This window comes from Somniosus microcephalus, chromosome 4 (genome assembly GCF_052327205.1).
Source record: "Somniosus microcephalus isolate GS21.2 chromosome 4, FLI_Smic_1.0, whole genome shotgun sequence".
Classification (NCBI taxonomy): domain Eukaryota; kingdom Metazoa; phylum Chordata; class Chondrichthyes; order Squaliformes; family Somniosidae; genus Somniosus; species Somniosus microcephalus.
The window spans coordinates 189,511,649-189,532,291 of NC_140990.1; positions in this window are offsets into that span (position 1 = coordinate 189,511,649).

Consider the following 20,643-nt stretch of genomic DNA (forward strand, 5'->3'; position numbering starts at 1 on the left):
AAGCTTTGAAAATGTGTTGACTGTTTTGAAAATGTTTATGTTTATAGAGCACTAACAAAAGTGTTACTGATATTATCTTTATTGTTTTCTTGAAAGTTGTTTGATATTGATTTTGTTAAACCTCAAAGAAAGGGGGATGTAATGATCAATAACATGTCACTCTATAGTGGACACTAGGTGGAGCCGTAGAGCTGTGTAAAGCTGTATATAGCTGTATGTATATAAGACTACACTACCCAGCTGTATGTATATTAAGACTACATTACCCATGATGCACTAGGCCACCCACAAGGCAGCAGTCAAGATGGATGCCTCTACAGATACTGTACCTCGTCCACATGTGCTCAATAAAAGTGTCTAGCAAAAGCTAGCTGTGTTCATAATAAGAATGTCTATTTATTAATGAACATAAGAAATAACACTGCCCTTTCTCTCTCCAGTCAATAACACTGCCCTTTCACTCTCTGTCCAGCCAATAACACTGCCTTCTCTCTCGCTCATCAATAACACTGCCCTTTCTCTCTCCCGTCAATAAACTGCCCTCTCTCCCTCTCTCTCTCATCAATAACACTGCCCTTTCTGTCTCCCATCAATAAAACTGCCCTCTCTCCCTCTCTCTCTCATCAATAACACTGCCCTCTCTCTCTCCCTCTCTCTCTCATCAATAACACTGCCCTCTCTCTCTCTCTCTCTCTCATCAATGACACTGCCCTCTCTCTTTCTCTAGTCAATAACACAGCCCTCTCTCTCATTCTCTCATCAATAACACTGCCCTCTCTCTCTCTCTCCTGTCAATAACACAGCCCTCACTCTCTCTCTCTTCAATAACACTGTCCTCTCTCTCTCCAGTCAATAACAATGCCCTCTCTCTCTCGTCAATAACAGTGCCCTCTCTCTCTCATCAATAACACTGCCCTCTCTCTCTCTCTGGTCAATAACAATGCCCTCTCTCTCTCCCGTGAATAACACTGCCCTCTCTCTCTCTCTCGTCAATAACACTGCCCTCTCTCTCTTGTCAATAACACTGCCCTCTCTCTCTCGTCAATAACACTGCCCTCTCTCTCTCTCTCTCATTAATAACACTGCCGTCTCCCTCTCTCCAGTCAATAACACTGCCCTCTCTCTCTCTCTCATCAATAACACTGCCCTCTCTCTCTCTCTCTCTCAATAACACTGCCCTCTCTCTCTCTCTCTCTCTCATCAATAACACTGCCCTCTCTCTCTCTCTCCAGTCAATAACACTGCCCTCTTTGTCTCTCGTCAATAACACTGCCCTCACTCTCTCTCGTCAACAACACTGCCCTCTCTCCAGTCAATAACATGCCCTCTCTCTCTTGTAATTTGCAGGGTTCTCAAAATTCCCGCACTCCCCGAGTTATGGATCAAGGGACCCTGTTTTGGACAAGTTATTAAAAGCAGGGTACCCAAAATGGCTTCTGTAAACCTCGTGACCAAAATTGACAGGATTTTTAAATGCAAGACTCTGCAGACAAGCAGGCTCAGGGACGATATTTAAAATGCAGGAATCTGTGAGAACAGGACTCTCGAGAGCCAGCCAGACAAAGTAAACACAGAATACGCATTTATTCGACTTGAGTCAAATCAAAATAGAATGGGCCTATAACCATGGCTGTTAAGTCTGTGTGTTCCAGTTATGCTTATTATAAATCACTGGACACAGGCCACAAGAATAACTTTAACAGGTCTTTACAAATCCCTACACAACACTTATATACCGGTGTGGTCACCACCGGTATTACAGTATACAGCAGCCAAGAGAAAGTAGTACGGCCTAGAAATTCAGTCTGGACACTCTTGGGGCGCTAAAGTCGGGCGTTCGCTAAAGTTAGCGCCCGCCGGAAAGTGTAGGCCACATCGCCGAAATTCAGTAGAGTTGGCCAAGAGTTTGGCCGAGCGCTGAAACTGGCGTTGCAATGCTCTCTTCAGGCGCTAAGCCGGCGATGCGGCCTGATAACGCCGAGGCCGGGCGCAGCGCAGGTGCGGTCATGTTTTGATTGACAGCAGACACCCTGACGCCGGCCAGCTCTTAAAGGGGGAAGGGTCGACTTTGACTGCTGCCACGCCCTGCATACTGGAGCCCTGCAGCTAGGCCTCAACCCTGCTGGTGGGCCAAAATAGCGCCTGGAGCCATGGAGAGGGCCCGTGAACGAGCGCAGCGCTTCTCAGAGCATGCTCTGAGGGTGCTGATTAATGGTGTCGAAAACAAAAGAGAGATCTTGTGCCCGGACAGTGGCAAGAAGGCTCCCAGGAGCCAGTACAGGAAAGCCTGGAGGAAAATCGCCCGCAGGGTATCATCCACCTGCGATGTCCCCAGGAGTGCGGACCAATGCCGCAAGAAGTACAACGACCTCACTCGGATGGTGAAGGTGAGTACCCTTTCCAGTGTCCTCCTCATCCTTGCATGTGCACCTCACATTATGGGCAAAGGGACCTCAAAGGACTAATGGGCAGCCCTCCTCCCGCAGCAATGGCACTGGCATGATCATCAATAGCACTTTCTGCACTTAACACACTGGCCAAGCTATTCGACCATGGGAGGCAGTGCACACAGCAACAGGGCACCACACTGGCCAAGCTATTCGACCATGGGAGGCAGTGCACACAGCAACAGGGCACCACACTGGCCAAGCTATTCGACCATGGGAGGCAGTGCACACAGCAACAGGGCACCACACTGGCCAAGCTATTCGACCATGGGAGGCAGTGCACACAGCAACAGGGCACCACACTGTACTTAGAGGCCGTCCTTTCTCTTGCAGGCCAAGCTGGCGCGGAATTTGAGGAGCCAGTCTGCCACCGGTGGAGGCCGTCCCGAGTACCAGGTGCTCAGTGAGCTGGAGGAGAGCGTGGCTCGACTCATGCGTGCCCGGGTGACTGGTCCTGTTGCGATCGGAGATGCGGACCCTGTACTGGGACCCACTGGTAAGGACATGACCGGTTGGACCTCTGTCGTTGCCCTTGCGCTTCAGATCTACATCCTTTCGCACTGACTGACAAATGCGCATAATGCCACCACTCAGGCCTCCCTCACTGACGCCCTGTCCTCACTCTAAAGCTACTCTTGTGCCTTCCTGCTTTCAACTGGTGAGGAGGAGGTGGTCCCTGAAGCTCAGAGTGCCAGGCCCTTGGAGGAGGAGGACGACGAGGACCAGGAGGAAGGCGGCACATCGGGGGAACCCTCATCCGCGCCAGGGGATGGCAATGGAGGGGAGACGTCTGGCCTGCAGGAGAGCCAGGGGGAAGTGTTGCAGGGGAGGGCAGATTCTGGGCCCAGTGGGCTCGAGGCATGCAGGAAGGGTCCGGCAGCACGCCGGCCTTCTCCCCAGAGGGGGGAGGTGTTGCAGGGGAGGGCAGATCCTGGGCCCAGTGGGCTCGAGGCACGCGGGAAGGGTCAGCCAGCTCGGCGGCCTTCTCCCCAGAGGGAGAGTCCGCCCTCCAGTCCGGAGACGGTCCTCGCCCAGGAGGTGCGCCTCCTCGATGAGATGTCGGCGGCGTCTGAGCGGCGCCACCAGGAGTTCATGGGGGTTGTGCAACAGATGCCTCAGGCCATTGAGTCCCTGGCTCATAGTGTGGTCGCTTTCGGGGAATCACAGGCCAGGGGGGTCGAACAACTCACGGCAGCGCACGACAGGGGTGTCCAGCAACTCGCGGCAGCCCAGGACGCGACTCGCGAGATGAGTGGTGCCGTCCAGACACTGGCAGAGCTGATGCGGGCACATACCAGGGCAGTTCGGGCACTCACTTCTGCCACACTTGCTGTGGCGCGGAAGCATCGCCAGGGCACCCGCCGCCCTGCTGCAGCACAGCGGTCTGGCCTCCACCAGATTGCTGCGCTTGCTGCACTGCCAGCCCGGCCGAGTGCCAGTGTCTCTGGCGAGCAGCGCGCGCCTGCCATCAGCCAGCTTGCCCCCATTGGTGCAGCCGACACTGCCACTCCCCCAGCCAAGGTGCGACGAGCTGCTGCTGAGACTGATGCTGGCCAGCCACAGCTGCAGCAGTCAGCAGCCGGCCCCTCCCGGGCCGGGCCTCGTCTAGGCCGACCCCCAAGGGCATCTGCCGACACGCATTGTGGCCCTCATGAGCCTTCCCCCAGCCTTGCCACACCCGCAGGGCCCAGGTTGAGGTGGAGCAGCAGGTCGGGCAGGGGCCAGAGAAGCCTTTCTAAGGACTCGCCCTCTCGGCACACCCATTAGAGTGTGGTGATAGCGGTTTTTTTTATATTGGGGGGCTTGTGTTCTGGGGGGGCATTATTTTGGTAAGGCCGAGGATCAAGGCATTTTTTGTTTTTATGGGGGTGTTTGTGTTGTGGAGGGGGGGGGGCTTATTTTTGTAAGGCCGATGATGAAGGCCATTTGGATGGGCAAGTTTTGTTAGTCCTCCCCAGGTTTTGGGAGTGACAGATGTTTTTGACTGTTTTTTGGGGGTCTTGTCTGTTTTTCTGTTTCATGTGGGAAGGGCCCTGAGTTTGTGAAATAAAGCTTTTTATTTATTCAGCATGTCCACGTCTCAGGTTTCAAGTGGTTGTTGCGTTAACCGGCTGAGGGCTTGCGGTGCGGCTGCCTTCAGGTGCGTTCATTGCCACAGCCCATTCCCTGACAGGGGGGCCTAGAAGTGTCGATCAATAAGCCCCCGGCGGACGGCCCTTGGACCTTGTGGCTCCCTCCTGGGCTGGTACTCCTCCTCCTCCTCCTCATGGTCCTCCTGCTTGTCCTCCTGAGGTGGTGGTGCAATGTCAGGTGGCAGTGCCTGAGTCCTGCGGATAGCCAGGTTGTGCAGCATGCAGCACACGATGACGAACTGGGAGACTCTATCCGGCGAATACTGTAGAGATCCGCCGGAACGATCCAGGCAGCGGAACCATTGCTTGAGGATGCCTATCGTTTGCTCTATGATATTCCTTGTGGCTTGATGGCTTTCGTTGTATGCCTCCTCCGCTGGGGTCCTGGGCGCGCGGAGCGGGGTCATGAGCCATGTACACAAATGGTAGCCCTTGTCCCCGATAAGCCATCCCCTTGGTGGAGGCTGTGCCTCGAACATGTCAGCCACAGTAGTCTGGCGCAGGATAAATGCATCGTGGCTGCTTCCAATGAAGCGGGCCTTGACAGCTAGGATGCGCTGCCTGTGGTCACACACCAGCTGTACATTTAGGGAATGGTAGCCCTTCCGGTTGTGGTAATCCTCGGCATTGTGGATAGGTGCCCGCATAGCCACATGCGTGCAGTCAATGGCGCCCTGCACCATGGGGAAGCGCGCGATCCTGGCAAATCCGACTGCACGCTGCTCCTGCCTCTGTCGGGTCATGGGGAAGGAGATGAATTGGTGTCTCCTCGCGAAAAGTGCATCGGTGACCTGCCGGATGCAGCGATGCGCGGCGAACTGGGAGATGTTCGCTATGTCCCCAGCAGCGGCTTGGAAGGAGCCGCTTGCATAAAAGTTCAGAGCCACCGTGACCTTCACTTCCACTGAGAGAGACATCCTGCACATCAGCTGTGGACGCAGATCTCTGTGAAGCAGCTGGCAGATCTCTGCAACCACCTCCCTTCTGAAGCGCAGCCTCTTAACACAATGCGCCGCAGTCATGGTGAGATAGGACACCTGCTGCCGGTATTGCCTGAGTGGGTAAGGCCTACGTTGCCGACGCCTGATGGCCCCTCTGCATCTAGGCATGGCTGGCCCTCTCTCACAGCATCTGCGAGCCCTTCGCACATAATGCTGCAACTGAGGGTTGGACCCCCATACAGCCCCCATAATAAAGTTGAAAACAGTGAAATCAAATGAATCAAATGTCAAAGCACTGGCCAGAAGCCAAAAATACCTCTCCTATGTTGTCCCAAATCAGTAAGCTCTGTCCCTTGGTCTCTGTCCAGAAATCCAAAGCAGTAAAGTCATTGCAGCAAAATGGCTGGGCTTTATAGGTCAGTGTAAGTGCCCTTTAATTAGCGCTCCCCGAGGCCCACAGGGCCTCTGTTGCGTTCCACTTCACAGTTCTTAGCAGCGCCACGCCCACATTGGGCGGGCGCCACTGAATTTCCGGTTTGGGGCGCACAAACAGCGTTGCACGACGAGATGACGTCATAAGCTGCGCGTGCAGCTGAGCGGGCGCAAACACTTTGCGCCGGCGCTAAATGTCAACTGAATTTGGGCGTTGGCGCAGATCGGTCTGCGCCCGGGCGCTAAGTGCCTAGCGCTGGAAATATACCCCTCTTATGGCGTTACCGGCTGGCGCAACCAACTGAATTTCTAGGCCTACATCTCTTAAGGTAGTTTTCTTAAGGTGGAACAGGTTACATACACCACAATCCTCCCTTTTTAGCTTAACAGTTATATCCCCATTTAACATAACATAATAACATATATATATACAACTGCATGCAAAACAGTTCAAAGATTCAGTCTCTGAGGAGGCCTCCTGATTCGAGTTGGATAACGCCTTTCAGGGGTCTCTGATTCTCGTTGCTGGGGTGACTCATCTAGTTGGTCTCTTATGGATTGGACATCATCATCAGGTACATTCACTTCTGAGGTAGATGCTTCAGGCTCACTAACTTCTTCCACGGTTGTCTCTGCCGTAACCATGGGTTTGACCCTTGTTCTCGATTCTACCAGTTGGTCAGCATGGCGCCGTATTACATTTTCACCAATATCTACCATGTACATCAGGGGTCCTTGTCTGGCCCGAATTGTTCCAGATTGCCATTTCTCGTTTTTATAGTCCCGGGCTAACACTGGTTGTCCTATTTCGAAACTCCGAGTTGTCTTGTTATTTATATGCTGGAACTGTTTGTTTTCAACTTCCCTCCGCACATTTGGTTTTAACAAGTCCAACCTGGACCGCAACCTCCTGTTATAGAACATCATGGCAGGACTTTGGTTTGTCACTGCATGATTGGCGTTTCGATATGCCAGTAGGAATTTGTCCACCTTGTGTTGTAGTGGAATCTGATCTTCGCTCATGGCCTTTATTGCTTTTTTTTGAACGTTTGTACAAATCTCTCGGCCAACCCGTTTGTAGCCGGATGATATGGGGCAGAGGTATAATGTTTCACCCCATTCTTCTTCATGAATTTCTGGAATTCTTCTGACACGAACTGCGGTCCGTTGTCTGAACATATTTGTTCTGGCAATCCATTTCTTGCAAATATCGTTCTTAGCACCGCGATCGTCTTTTCCGAGGTAGTGGTAGTCATCTTAATCACTTCTGGCCATTTAGAATGTGCGTCCACCGCAATTAAAAACATGGAGTCCATGAATGGACCAGCAAAGTCAATATGTACATGTTGCCATGGGGTTGAAGGCCATTCCCATGGATGCAGCGGTGCAATCGGAGGTGCATTTTGCACTTTTTGGCACCCTGAGCAGCTTTTCGTCAGATCCTCTATCTGTTGGTCGATACCTGGCCACCACACATAAGCCCTAGCAAGGCTTTTCATCTTGACTCCCCCCAGATGACCTTCATGCAGTTCCTTTAGAACTCTCTCTCTTAACTTAGGAGGAATAATCACCCTTGTTCCATACATCAATGTTCCTTGACAGACGGACAGCTGTTCTCGTCTTGCTGAGAATGCCGGTAACAGTGGATCACCATGTGCTGGCCACCCCTTCACTGTCACTTCGTAGACCCGGGACAGTGTCGGGTCGTTCCTGGTTTCTCTTTCAATACTTGCATTGGTGACTGGTAAACATTCGATGATGGTCGCGTGAAATAACTCAACAGGGTCAACCGTCGGTGCCTCCTCCTCTGTAGGTAGTGGCAGGCGCGACAGCCCATCAGCATTACCATGCTGCTTTGTACTTTTGAATTCGATCTGATATTGATGTGCCCCTAGGAAAAGGGACCATCTCTGGAGTCTCTGTGCTGTCATCACCGAAACACCCTTCTTAGGGTTAAAAATGGATACCAACGGCTGGTGGTCTGTCAGAAGCGTAAACTTTTGGCCCTGCAGGTAATGATTAAACTTCTTTACTCCCCACACAAGGCTGAGAGCCTCCCTATCTATCTGAGCATAGTTGCGCTCAGCAGAGGTCAATGATCTGGATGCGAATGCAACTGGCCTCTCCAGGCCATTTGGCAACTTGTGTGAGAGTACTGCCCCAATACCATATGGAGAAGCATCACAAGCCAAACGAATAGGCAGCGTTGGGTTGAAGTGAGCCAACACTTCCTCTGAGGTGATCAATGCCTTGCTTTTGCGAAAGGCCCTCTTACAGTCCTCGCTCCACTTCCATGGTACTCCCTTCTGCAAAAGAGCGTTCAGCGGGTGCAGCACCGTGGATAAATTTGGCAGAAACTTATGGTAATAGTTAGTCAACCCTAGGAACGACCTCAACTGGGATACATTATCTGGAGCGGGAGCCTTCACAACAGCTTCGATCTTGTCAGGAGACTTATGAAGCCCCTCCTGGTCAATGACATGACCACAGTACGAGATCCGTTTCTGAAAGAACTCACATTTCTGGCGATTAACTCGAAGTCCATATTCTTTCAATCTGGTGAGCACCAGTTCCAAATTTGCAAGGTGTTCCTCGTCATCATCTCCTGTAATCAGAATATCGTCCAAGTAACATTGTGTGCCTGGAATTCCCTGTAATACCTGCTCCATGGCCCTCTGCCAAATTGCTGGAGCTGATGCCACTCCAAAAACCAGTCTATTATACCGGTACAAGCCTCTATGCGTGTTGATCGTGAGATACTGGCGTGACTCTTCCTCAACTTCCATCTGTAAGTACGCCTGCGCCAGGTCTATCTTGGTGAAGTGTTTCCCACCAGACAACGAAGCGAAGATATCCTCAATCCGCGGAAGCGGATACTGCACCGTGTGAAGCACCGGATTAACAGTGATCTTGAAATCTCCACAGATGTGAACCTTCCCCGGTTCCCCCGGCTTGTTGCTCGATGAACGCTTCATGACGGGGACAATGGGCGTGGCCCACTCACTCCAGTCTACCTTAGACAGTACTCCTGAACGTTCTAGCCCTTCCAGCTCAGCTTCCACAGCAGGTCGTATCGCATAAGGTACCGGTCTGGCTTTGAAAAATTTCGGGTTTGCATGTTCTTCAACCTTGATGTTTGCCGTAATTCCTCTCAGTGTTCCCAGTCCCTGTTGGAACACCTCTTTAGCATCGTCCAATATTCTGGACAATCGTTTAGGTTTGACATCTTTTTTACCGGAATCTACCGTTAGTGCTTTTAAGGAATGCCAGTCCATATTTATTTTCCTAATCCACTCCCGTCCCAGTAGTGGTGGACCTCCCTCAAGTAGCACATATAAGTCCATTCCTCGGCTTTCTTTGCCCTTGTGGACCACCTTTACCTCTATCTTCCCGATGGGGTATACTCTTTGCCCCATGTATGTTTTCAATACAATCTCCGTATCCCGTAGGGGAATATGTGGGAATAACCTTTTGTAATCTTGCTTATTCATGACTGTCAATGCTGATCCGGTGTCCAATTCCATCTTCACTTGGACTCCTGCTATCTGAAGTGTGACCCAGATTGTTTGGAGGTCTGCTTCATTACCAACATTGTGTACTCTTAGACTACCCAGTTCATTACTGCTGGAGTCTGAATTTGACTTCTGTTCGTTCGAACTGTTCTCTGTCACCTTGTGTATCTTTCTGTACTTTTCCTGCGGTGACTTTTTGTTGCTGGTCTTCTTTCCTGACCGGCATACTTTAGCTATGTGACCAAGCCTGCCACATTTTCTGCATTCCTGATTTTTGAACCAGCACTGGTTCTGATCGTGCGTTGTCTTTCCACAATGATAACATTTTACTGTACCCAAGACCATTTGATTGGTGCTGAGTTCCGGTGACCGTAGCTGCATTTCCGCAGTGCCTCTCGCTGCGGCTTCGTGCGATGCTGCAACAGTGACAGCTTTATCAAGCGTAAGATCATTCTCCTCAAGCAGTTGCTTTTGTGTTCCTTCTTTTAACAATCCACACACAAATTTATCTCTCAGCGCATCTGCTAGTCCTGTTCCAAACTGACAGTACTTTGATAGCTTACGCAGTTCAATTAAAAATTCAGCGTTGCTTTCGTCTTTCAGCTGCGTTCTTCTGTAAAATTTAAATCGTTCCGCTATCATCAGCGGCGTGGGGTTTAAATGATTTTTCAGGACAGTAACAATATTCGCGAAAGTCTGATCCGCCGGTTTATCTGGTGACAGAAGGTGCTTCAATAGCCCGTATGTCTTCGCACCCATTGAGCTTAATAAGGTTAGTGCTTTCTCATCATCTGGTACCTTATTTGCTTTACAATAAACTTCCATGCGTTCTACATACGTGGTCCAATCTTCGATATCGCTATCAAAGGTATTAATGTTCCCATGTTTAGGCATCCTTGCAAGTTTTTAAATTTTTCTTTTTCTCAAAATGGCGGCTTCCCGCGCTTGTCTTCTTCCCCCGCCTACTAAAATGGCGGCTTCCCGTGCTCGGCGGTCTTTCCCGCGCTCGTCTTCTTCCCCCGCCGACTACAATGGCGGATTCCCGCATTTGCCTTCTTCCCCCGCTGGCTGCAATGGCGATTGCCGTGCTGCTGCCGTTCTCGCCTCCCCAGCGGTTCTCAATTCCCCGACGCTGCTTTTACTCCCCCGCGGTTCCCGTGGGCATTCACGCTTCCCCTGCTGTTGCGCCTCTCAGCCCCGCATGCAGCCCGGTCCTTTACACCGGCTGCGTTTGAGTTCTCCGCGGCTCTCGTGCCTTAAGCTGCCCCAGTCGCTGCGCCTCTCGGCCTCGATTGCAGCCCGGCCCTTTTCACCGGCCGTGGTCGAGTTCTCCGCCCTTTTTCCTCCGTTTTCCCTCCCCCACTCCACAGTCAACGCGGCCGACTTTCTGCTCGTGTCGCTGATCGGCTTACCCACCACCGTGGTAGAAGGGATGATCACTGCCTGTCGCTGATGGAGGGCTTCGTGGTCAGAATTTTTCTTTTTAACCCTGGTTCTCAATGCCTCCCGTGCGATGGTGCTCAGCAGGATGATGAGGGTGGATGCCTCTTCTCGACGCCCGTTCTGAGGACGAAGCTGCCTTGGATGTAAAACTGCCGCAGGGTAAGATCAGACTCGTCGCCACTGTTAAGTCTGTGTGTCCCAGTTATGCTTATTATAAATCACTGGACACAGACCACAAGAATAACTTTAACAGGTCTTTACTATTTGGAGGTCAGGGCTGAACCGCCCAGCAAATCCCTACACAACACTTATATACCGGTGTGGTCACCACCGGTATTACAGTATACAGCAGCCAAGAGAAAGTAGTACATCTCTTAAGGTAGTTCTCTTAAGGTGGAACAGGTTACATACACCACAATGGCCATTAGCTTTCTGCATGTTTATTCGATAACAGCTCACAGTAGCCATCAAGGTAGGATGGGGACAATTAAGTCTTATCCATGGCAAAGCAACCAGGACATCGGGGCCATTAGACCCGGAGACAACCACTCCTAAAGTTGTTAGAACAAATGGTTGCAATCAGTTAAACCATGCCCGCCAAAAGTTAAACAATGGACTGACCTGATTTGGCGCGCAGATAAGGAGTGGAAGAACCGGTATAACTGTAGGCCTATCAGTAGCAATCGCTCTCTTGCTCTTGTCTCTTGACTCTGACCTCTTGTTTGGCCTTGGCCTGCTGCCGCTCGTACTCATGCCCTGGCCTCGTGGTGGGTTCTCTTCTCGCTCCCCGCGCCGCTCAACAACCAAGGACGCCCATTACACCGGGACCAAACGCGGGAGGAGAACGAGACCCGAGTTCAAAGCCACACAGGACACACAGGCCACAAAGGGATGAGGCGAGACGAGACGAGACAAAGAAGAAGGTAAACCTGACAAGTGCAGAGAAGGGCAACAAAAGACGCATTGGTAAAAACCAAACGCCTAGTCATAATTTGGCATTTGGGGAAGAAATTAGTAGTGTATGTATGGACAGTGAGAATAAGTTGGCATTTGAACACTGCGAATAAGCAGGCATTAGACGCGGGTGTCCACGCCCGCGACGAATATACTGGCGTTCAAAGGATGGGTAGTAAAATCAAGTAAGCAGTGAAAACCGCCAACCGACCCCCAACCGCAACGTTACTGCCAACGACCACCCGAGGAAGGAGAAGAAGAAAACCCATCGCGACGAGACGACGACGGTAGCTGAGGAGAGGGAAGGTGTGGCGCATCAACAACTCCAGCGCCGCGCCCTGAGACCATGTGGCGACGGGGTACCCCAAAGGACAGCAAGAAGAAACCTCAAAACTCACAACCGTTAAAGCAACAGGTTTTGGATTGGTGAGCATGAGTCCCTGGACTCTCATAGCTTAATCTAGTTAGGTATAAGGGGTGGGATAAGGATAAGGGGGATTGTTAATGTAGTTGTTTTCCCTCGATGTGCTGTGTGTTCCCCATTCCCATATAAGTGTAATTGTTTATGCCTGTATTTTATACCAGTAATTCTCATAAGATTGTGTTCTGTTCTGTTTTAATAAAATCTTGCTTTTCTTACACCAAACCACTTGTCTACTCGATTTTCTGTATCGCCGCCTGTACCTAAGTCCGGTTTCTAGAACCCAGGGGCGTGGGAGCGATTCAAAACACTCAAGGGACAGTCAGAGGTGAAGCTAACTGGGCACACGCCACCCCCTACACTCTCCAGTCAATAAAAAAGCCCTCTCTCTCTCTCGTCAATAACACTGTCCTCTCTCTCTCTCATCAATAACACTGCCCTCTCTCTCTCGTCAATAACACTGTCCTCTCTCTCTCTCATCAATAACACTGTCCTCTCTCTCTCTCATCAATAACACTGCCCTCTCTCTCCCCAGTCAATAACACTGCCCCCCCTCTCTCTCTCATCAATAACACTGCCCTCTCTCTCTCTCATCAATAACACTGCCCTCTCTCTCTCCAGTCAATAACACTGCCCTCTCTCTCTCCCCAGTCAATAACACTGCCCTCTCTCTCTCCAGTCAATAACACTGCCCTCTCTCTCTCCAGTCAATAACACTGCCCTCTCTCTCTCCCCAGTCAATAACACTGCCCTCTCTCTCTCTCTCGTCAATAACACTGCCCTCTCTCTCTCCCCAGTCAATAACACTGCCCTCTCTCTCTCTCCCCAGTCAATAACACTGCCCTCTCTCTCTCTCTCGTCAATAACACTGTCCTCTCTCTCTCTCATCAATAACACTGTCCTCTCTCTCTCTCATCAATAACACTGCCCTCTCTCTCCCCAGTCAATAACACTGCCCTCTCTCTCTCCAGTCAATAACACTGCCCTCTCTCTCTCCCCAGTCAATAACACTGCCCTCTCTCTCTCCCCAGTCAATAACACTGCCCTCTCTCTCTCTCGTCAATAACACTGCCCTCTCTCTCTCCAGTCAATAACACTGCCCTCTCTCTCTCCCCAGTCAATAACACTGCCCTCTCTCTCTTCACAGTCCTCATCCAGAATGTTCACTGGGGGAACACCAAAATTCTTTTCAAGATTCTTTTCAAAACAATTTTTGCTGAAATTTTATTTTAGTGCGCTATAGCTTCACAAGCTTTGGCAGTCTTTCAGTGCCTTGCCCTGGTTGCCATTCCTCATGTGTCAGCCAGCAGGGCATCACGCCAAGTGTAATAGTCTCCTTTTCAGCAACGTGTGATTTTTTCAGTAGATGGGCAGGGGGGCGTGTCACTAGATAACGATCAGGAACGGGAATACTGGGTGATATTCTTAGCCTACGAACACTAAGGCTGATTATAGGGTCTCAGTTGCAGCACTGGCTGAGGTCAGGTAACTCCACCCAGACCAGAAATGTAACCATGCATCTCCATGGCTATACCCTCTTTCTATTGTGCATTGGGGCACGCTTGAAGCTTTTTATTTCAGATACTCTTTTTATTCCTTGCAGTGCCCTCACAATGTGTACCATTAACCACACCTCTTCCCCCACCCCCCGCCCCCCAGAAACTTGTGGGCCACCTCTTCTCGCACCCGTGCTGATGCTAGTCTATAAGTGGTCGCTTGTAGCTGTGTCCTGGAATGGCTTTCCCTCTAATTAATCCCTCCTGTGTCTGCTTCCACCGAGAACCCCTCCCCACATGGTCATTAGCGGGCTGGAACTTGTGGCTGACTGCTACAGTGCTTTAGTTTACCAACCGGCTGCCTACAGTCCCGTTTATTATTTAATGTCAAACCCATTGCTAAAGCAAGCTATTATATAGGCAGTAAATGAGCTCATAATAGGATTGTATGCCAATTTATAAATAGGCACTAGGCAAGCAAATGACTGGTGCGAGATTCTATCAGTAGCTGGGCTGTAGAACTAATTGAAACAAATGAAGTAAGGTTATGGCTAAGATGAAGGAAACCCAGAGAGATAGGTGATGTTTTCGGCAAGTGGCTTGTTGCCGCAATTGGAAACTGGCACTTCCACTGCCGCTGCCATTTACTCCAGGAACCAAAGGTGCCTCACTTGGTAAGTGTAGAGATTAGCAGATCTCCTTTAAGACACTCCTTAGAACCTACCTCTATGACCAAGCCTTTGGTCACCTGCCTTAATATCTCCTTACGTGGCTCGGTGTCAAATTTTGTTTGATAACGCTCCTGTGAAGCGTGTTGGGGCGTTTTACTGCGTTAAAGGCGCTATATAAATGCAAGTTGTTATCTCACACTGTGCCAAATCAGTTGCCCTAACAATGCTTTCCATGGTTAAGAATGATTATGTTCCAATTATTTGTGAAACTGCATTTTGCAGGACGGAAGAACCTGAGTTGTCTATAACTAAGGTTCATAACACTTCCATAACAGTGGCATTTCACTATGCACGGAAGTGATCACATCACTGGAACTTTTCAAAAGTTCTTCCTGTTCCTCCCATTCACTGACCTTAATTACAGCCCCAGCAAGCCTTGGCACAAATATAGAACATATCAGGGTCCCATTGCATACAATATTTATCCTACAATTGGGCCTGATGTCCTCATGTGCTTGGACCTATTCTGTTGGGTGTGGTTGTTGGCTACATTTTTTTTATGCAACTCGAATTGGAGAATTCTCCTCTGGCAAATGTAAACAGAGCTTTTTTTAAGAAAGCACAAGCAGGAGGGACCTGGATGGTGCAGTGGGTGTAGGCCAACAGCACTAAACTCCGCAGTTTGTCATAGACTGGCATTTCATTAGTTGGCTCACTCAGGTTCTAGGGTTGTTGGTGTGGAAAAAGGAAATTAATGCGGCAAGACATGCTCTTTTGAAGTTGGGGGCGGTTAAAGCATAATTGTGTGGCAGTGTAGAGGGGCCTTTATTCTGCCTCTAACCTATGCTTGATGCTCATGCTAAGCGTGAAAAGTGCCATTTTCCCCCAAGTTCCGACATCATAGAAAATACAGGGGAAAAACCCTTGTAAGATTTCTAGTTTATCTGTATTTGGATTAGGCAGATTGTGAAGCACAATGCGATGGGTTTAACACAGTACTACTGTACTTTGCCAAGTATGTAAGAGAATGTAATATTATCCCAGGAGTCAATGTTGATATCTATTGTGGAACGTTACATATTGTGTTACTATCCCAGCATTCTGCTGAGCTTTATTGGTTTCTCCCTTAGTAACAGTTGCTATTTATGCTGTTTTGTGGATATACAGATCTTATTTATCGGTATTAAACGTGGCTCATGCAGCTGCTAATTAATATAGATCCCTGTGGTTTGATGACCGAGGATACGTCATTCCAGAAATATTTACACAGACACTGACCTTTTTTAATGCTGCAGCGATGAGGGTCACAGCTCGGCCTGTTCCTTGGGACTTGCCCTTGTGCTCAGGCAGCAATTCTGAAAAAACCGACTGCGTTCTTTAGGATTTTTAAGATAGCATTGCTTGGCCTCTACCCAGTAGGCCATTGTTGAATGTGCTTACAGGGATAGCGCTGAAGGTAATATTTATGGCACTTTCCCATTTTGTCCCTGCTTGCAGTAATTTGATCACTGTCTTTTGCATTTGACTGCATTTGACTCCTGAATCACACACTGGCAATATATTGACAATATCTTACAATTAGATAAGTTGTGCAACACAAGATGCATTGCAAGTTGTTGACCTGAAATATTAAACAATTTGTCTTTGGTAATACGAAAAAAAAATCTAAAAACGGAAACAAATTTTTCAAATGAATTTTAATGAAGTGAAATTAATATCGAGCCGTATTTTGCAACCCCCACGGGTGTGTACAAGGTGTGTAAGCGACCGAGGGGCCGCGCAAGTGCCATGTTTAGGCATGCGAAGCACATGAACGAAAACCCGGAACTTGTGATCTGTCAAGAATTCTCTGGACAGATCCTCCACATCCCCGGGAAAAGGGCCTCTGCGGGTGGAGGGTTGCGCTATTTGCCCAACCTCCGCCCGCTGAATGCCCATGAAATTCTTACGCCTGCTTTTACCAACCTAAGAGTTTTATAAAATAGAAAAATAAAATGTTATCACTCATTTTATACATTAAAAACCCTGTCCAATAAGGTAAGTTTATTTTTAATCCCCGTTAAAAAATATACAATTAAAAAAAAAAAAAAAAATTTTTGTTTAAAATATTTAATTAAATGGCATTTTAATTAATTTTAAATAAGTAATTTTTTATTCATTTCATGTGTTTGTGTATTTTTTAATTGATCCCCATTCATACTTATGGGGTTTTTGTACGTATAGAACTCCCATAAGTATGAATGGGGATTCCCTTTCTTTTATTGGTTGGGCCAGCCCATTTGATCCCAGGGGCGTTTGCGAACTGCCTGTGCCCCTGGGATACATGGGGCTCTGCCCGCGCGGACTCGGGGAGGCCCAGGAGTGCAAGTCTCCATACCTCCTGGGCCACCAGCTAAATTTGTAGGTATTTTGCTGGTCGGAGGCGTCCAACCACAAATTTTGGGCCAGAATTTTTATTTGGAGTAATCTCTGTTTCCTTTATCTCATTTCCTTCCTTTTTCTTTTTCCCTCTTTTTTCCTTTCTCTCACTTCTCTCTCTATCTCTCTAAGTATTTTTTTCTCATGCACTTCTCTTAGTTTCTCTGTGCCATGCACAACCTCCAGCAGAGAGAGAATGAAGCCTGCTGTAAAGCCTCTGTCGATGGTGCCCTGAAATTGGCCTCTATTTGTCGCATGAAATTGAAATGGGGTTACTGCATCCTTTGTTTTAATAGCCTATCATTTTGTTTTTTCCCTTGGGGAACTGATCATAAACCTTTCTGACTTTTTAAAAAGCTGGCAGGGACATTTTTTTTTAATGGTTAGGTCTTAAGAGACATAAGTGCTTCTCCCAGTGAAAACTGAGAGCATCTAAAAGCATGGGAAAGAAGTCACATCTCTATTTTAGATGCTTTTCCCTCACCTCCTGTGCTTACATTGTTCATTAACAGAAAGGGTGTGGGAAGGTGGTCTAAATAATACTCTCATTTATATTGGGCCTTTCACATTTCAAAGTACTTACACTCAATGAATTATTATGACTATTGTTATGTCAGTAATTATTGTTTTGAGGTTCTTGGGGGAATAATTTGGTGCCTCCCCCTTTGGGAAGCTAACTTCGCTGGGGTGCTACTTTTAGCACCCTGAAAAAGTTAGCACCCCTGTGCCGTAAATTGAGTGGTAGCACCCCAAGCAGGAGGCGAGGCGCGACTGGAAGCACTCCCCCTCCTTCCTGGGGTGCTACAGGCCTCCCTCCCTGATTAAAGGGGAGCGGCCTAGCGCTGCACGCACCGGGGCCCTACTGGACCACTGGGAAGCAGGGTGCCGGGAAATGGTGGGCTGAGTGATCGCGGCCGGCACCCCAAATAAAAAAGGGGAAGGGGGCAGGTGCTGGCAGGTGGCCAGAAAAAAAAGTTGGTGCCCGACACCTGCCCTTTAACTTGCGCCGCTGCGGCTGCAAAAATGCCACCCTGACCCTGTCGGACATATCGTCCGGCAATAGGTCAGAGGGCGCAACTGAAGATTGCGGCCGGAGCGCGAGCGAGGCGCTGCGCACAGTGATGTCGTCGTCGCCGGAGGGGCAGCGCCACAGGGCGCTACCGGCTACCGCCGTCGCTAACCTCCCGCTGAATTTCACGGGTGGTGTTAGCGGACACGCACCCGTGTGCTAACGGGAGGCGCAAAGCAACCCAATTTTTCCCCTCTTAACTTCAATAGGACAGCCGTAATGTGGCATATTAAGCATTGCAACATCTGGCGAATCCATCAGGTAAACTCCTTTACATTATTTCTGTTTGTTTTAAGGCCCGACATTAATTGAAGAAATATAGATGATTTGGACATTTCAGTACTTCTTCTCGTTGATGATCTGAGGCTATTTTGTGAAAGTGTTGTGTGGAGTTCTAATGAAGGGTCACAGTGCAAACATTAACCTTTCTTTCTCCTTCAGATGCTGATTTACCTGCTATGTTTTTCTGTTTTTATTTTGGGTTTCTAGCACTTATATTTTTCTTTTCATTCACCTTTACCACGTGGCTAAACATAAGGTAATGCACATTGAATGTCTTTGCTCCCGTATGAGCATCTCACGTGTGATACTTACATTAATGTTGTGCCAAGAGACTCACTCTTTTTCTTTGAAAACAAAAGGACTGGATAAACCCATTAAGAACAACAATAAAGGATAACAATAGATTCACTAAGGAACACACTGGTTCCTGAGCTGCTGAGAATGCCATTGTCATCTGTGGAATGCAATTGGTTTAAGTTGGATAATTAAGTTATAAGGTTAGGTTCTGAGCATTTGAATAAATATGAGCTGATCAGAGAGAGTCAACATGGCTTTGTTAAGGGTAAGTCATGTCTGACTAATTTAGTTGAATTTTTTGAGGTCAACGTTTCACCATATTTATTAATGACTTGGATGAAGAAATAGACACTAAGCTAGGAGGGACAGTAAGTAGTGCAGATATGAGCAGGAAGTTGCAAAGGGACATCGATAGATTAAGTGAGTGGGCAAGGCAATGGCAAATGGAGTTCAATGTGGGCAAATGTGAAGTCATCCACTTTGGACCTAAGAAAGATAAATTGGAGTGTGTACTAAATATAGGCGAGCAAAGAGATTTGGGAATCCAAGTACACAAATCATTAAAAGCCAGTAGACAGGTACAAAAATAAATCAAAAAGGCCAATGGGGGAAGTTGGAGGAAGTGATGCTTCAGTTGTACGGAGCCTTGGTCAGACTCAACTGGAGCACTGCATTCAGTTTTGGGCACTGAACTTCAGGAAGGATATATTAGCCTTGGAGGGGGTGCAGTGCAAATTCACTAGAATAATACCAGGGCCTAGAGAATTCAATTATGAGGACAGGTTGCATAAACTTGGCTTGCACTCCCTGGAGTACAGCAGATTGAGTGATGATCTGATCGAGGTGCTTAAAATGTTAAAAGGATTCGATAGGATAGTTAGAGAGAAATTTCCTCTGGTGGGGAATCAAGAACAAGAGGACATAATCATAAAATTAGAGCTAAGCCGTTCAGGAGGGAAATCAGGAAGCACTTTCTCACACAAAATGTAGTAGAACTCTGGAACTCTCTCCCCAAAAGGTTGTGGATGCTGGGTCAATTGAAGCTTTCAAGACTGAGAGAGATAGGGCTAGAAATTCGGCTCTGTAGCGCCTGATTTTTCGGCGCTACGGGTGCCGTTATGTGTCCAAAATTGCGCCTGAGGAATGCAAGCACACTTCTGGTGTGGGCCGCGCCGGACACCACTTTGGTGAGGTCGTTTGCGTTGGTGTAGGGAGCTTGCGCCGGAAGTATGCAGAGTAGGCAGATCATGACGTCAATCAGCGTGCAATGCTGATTTGATGCCAGCGCTGCAATTTTTGACTTCAATGCTCAAGCTAACGCCCTCTCTTAACCTCCCACAGCTGAACATGTGTTCAGCAGCAGGAAAGACCCCCACCGGCGATATGTAAAGGGTTCATTAACTACTTACAGGTTAGTCGCTGATTGATTTCTACTGGCTGATGCTGAGTTTGTAGAAGTGTTTGGTAGTTTCTGCAGTTATTTGAAGTTGCCTAAAATCGACAAGGAGTGGTGTGGCACGTGTCCAAGGACTTGGTACTGACTTGCAAGGCTTCTGCTCAGGCCATCCCGATCCCTGCACCCGTTTTCAGAGGCAATCAAATTTTTAGCCCATAGATTTTTGTTAGGTAAACATATCAAGGGATATGGAGCAAAGGCAGATAAATGGTACTGAGGTACACATAAGCCATGATCTAACTGAATGGCGGAGCAGGCCCGAGGGGCTGAATGACCTACTCCTGCTCTACTATGTTACTAAAGCCCAGCGTTTGGTTTGATTAAGGAGACATCTTATGTTCTTGGAGCCTTACCAGTGATTGGTTGTCTCCTTTAACCAATTAATCGGGTTGGGTAGGGTGGCTCACACATGACCTGTGCAGGGCATGCGTTAGGTAGATTGAGCAGCCTTTCCTCTTTGCATACTGTGTGTGAAGCAATGCTCTGTTATTTTTGACTTGAGTTTTTATTGACGTGGTGCTCACAAAGTCCCAGCAGGTGGAGCTATAGAAACAGGATATGCACTGTGGGACAAGCAAAGGGTTTGTGCGGTGGTAAAGTAATGATTTAATAGTACTTAATGTGCACAGGAAATATATCCAGGCAATCTGTCTCCTGTGATCATTAAAACCC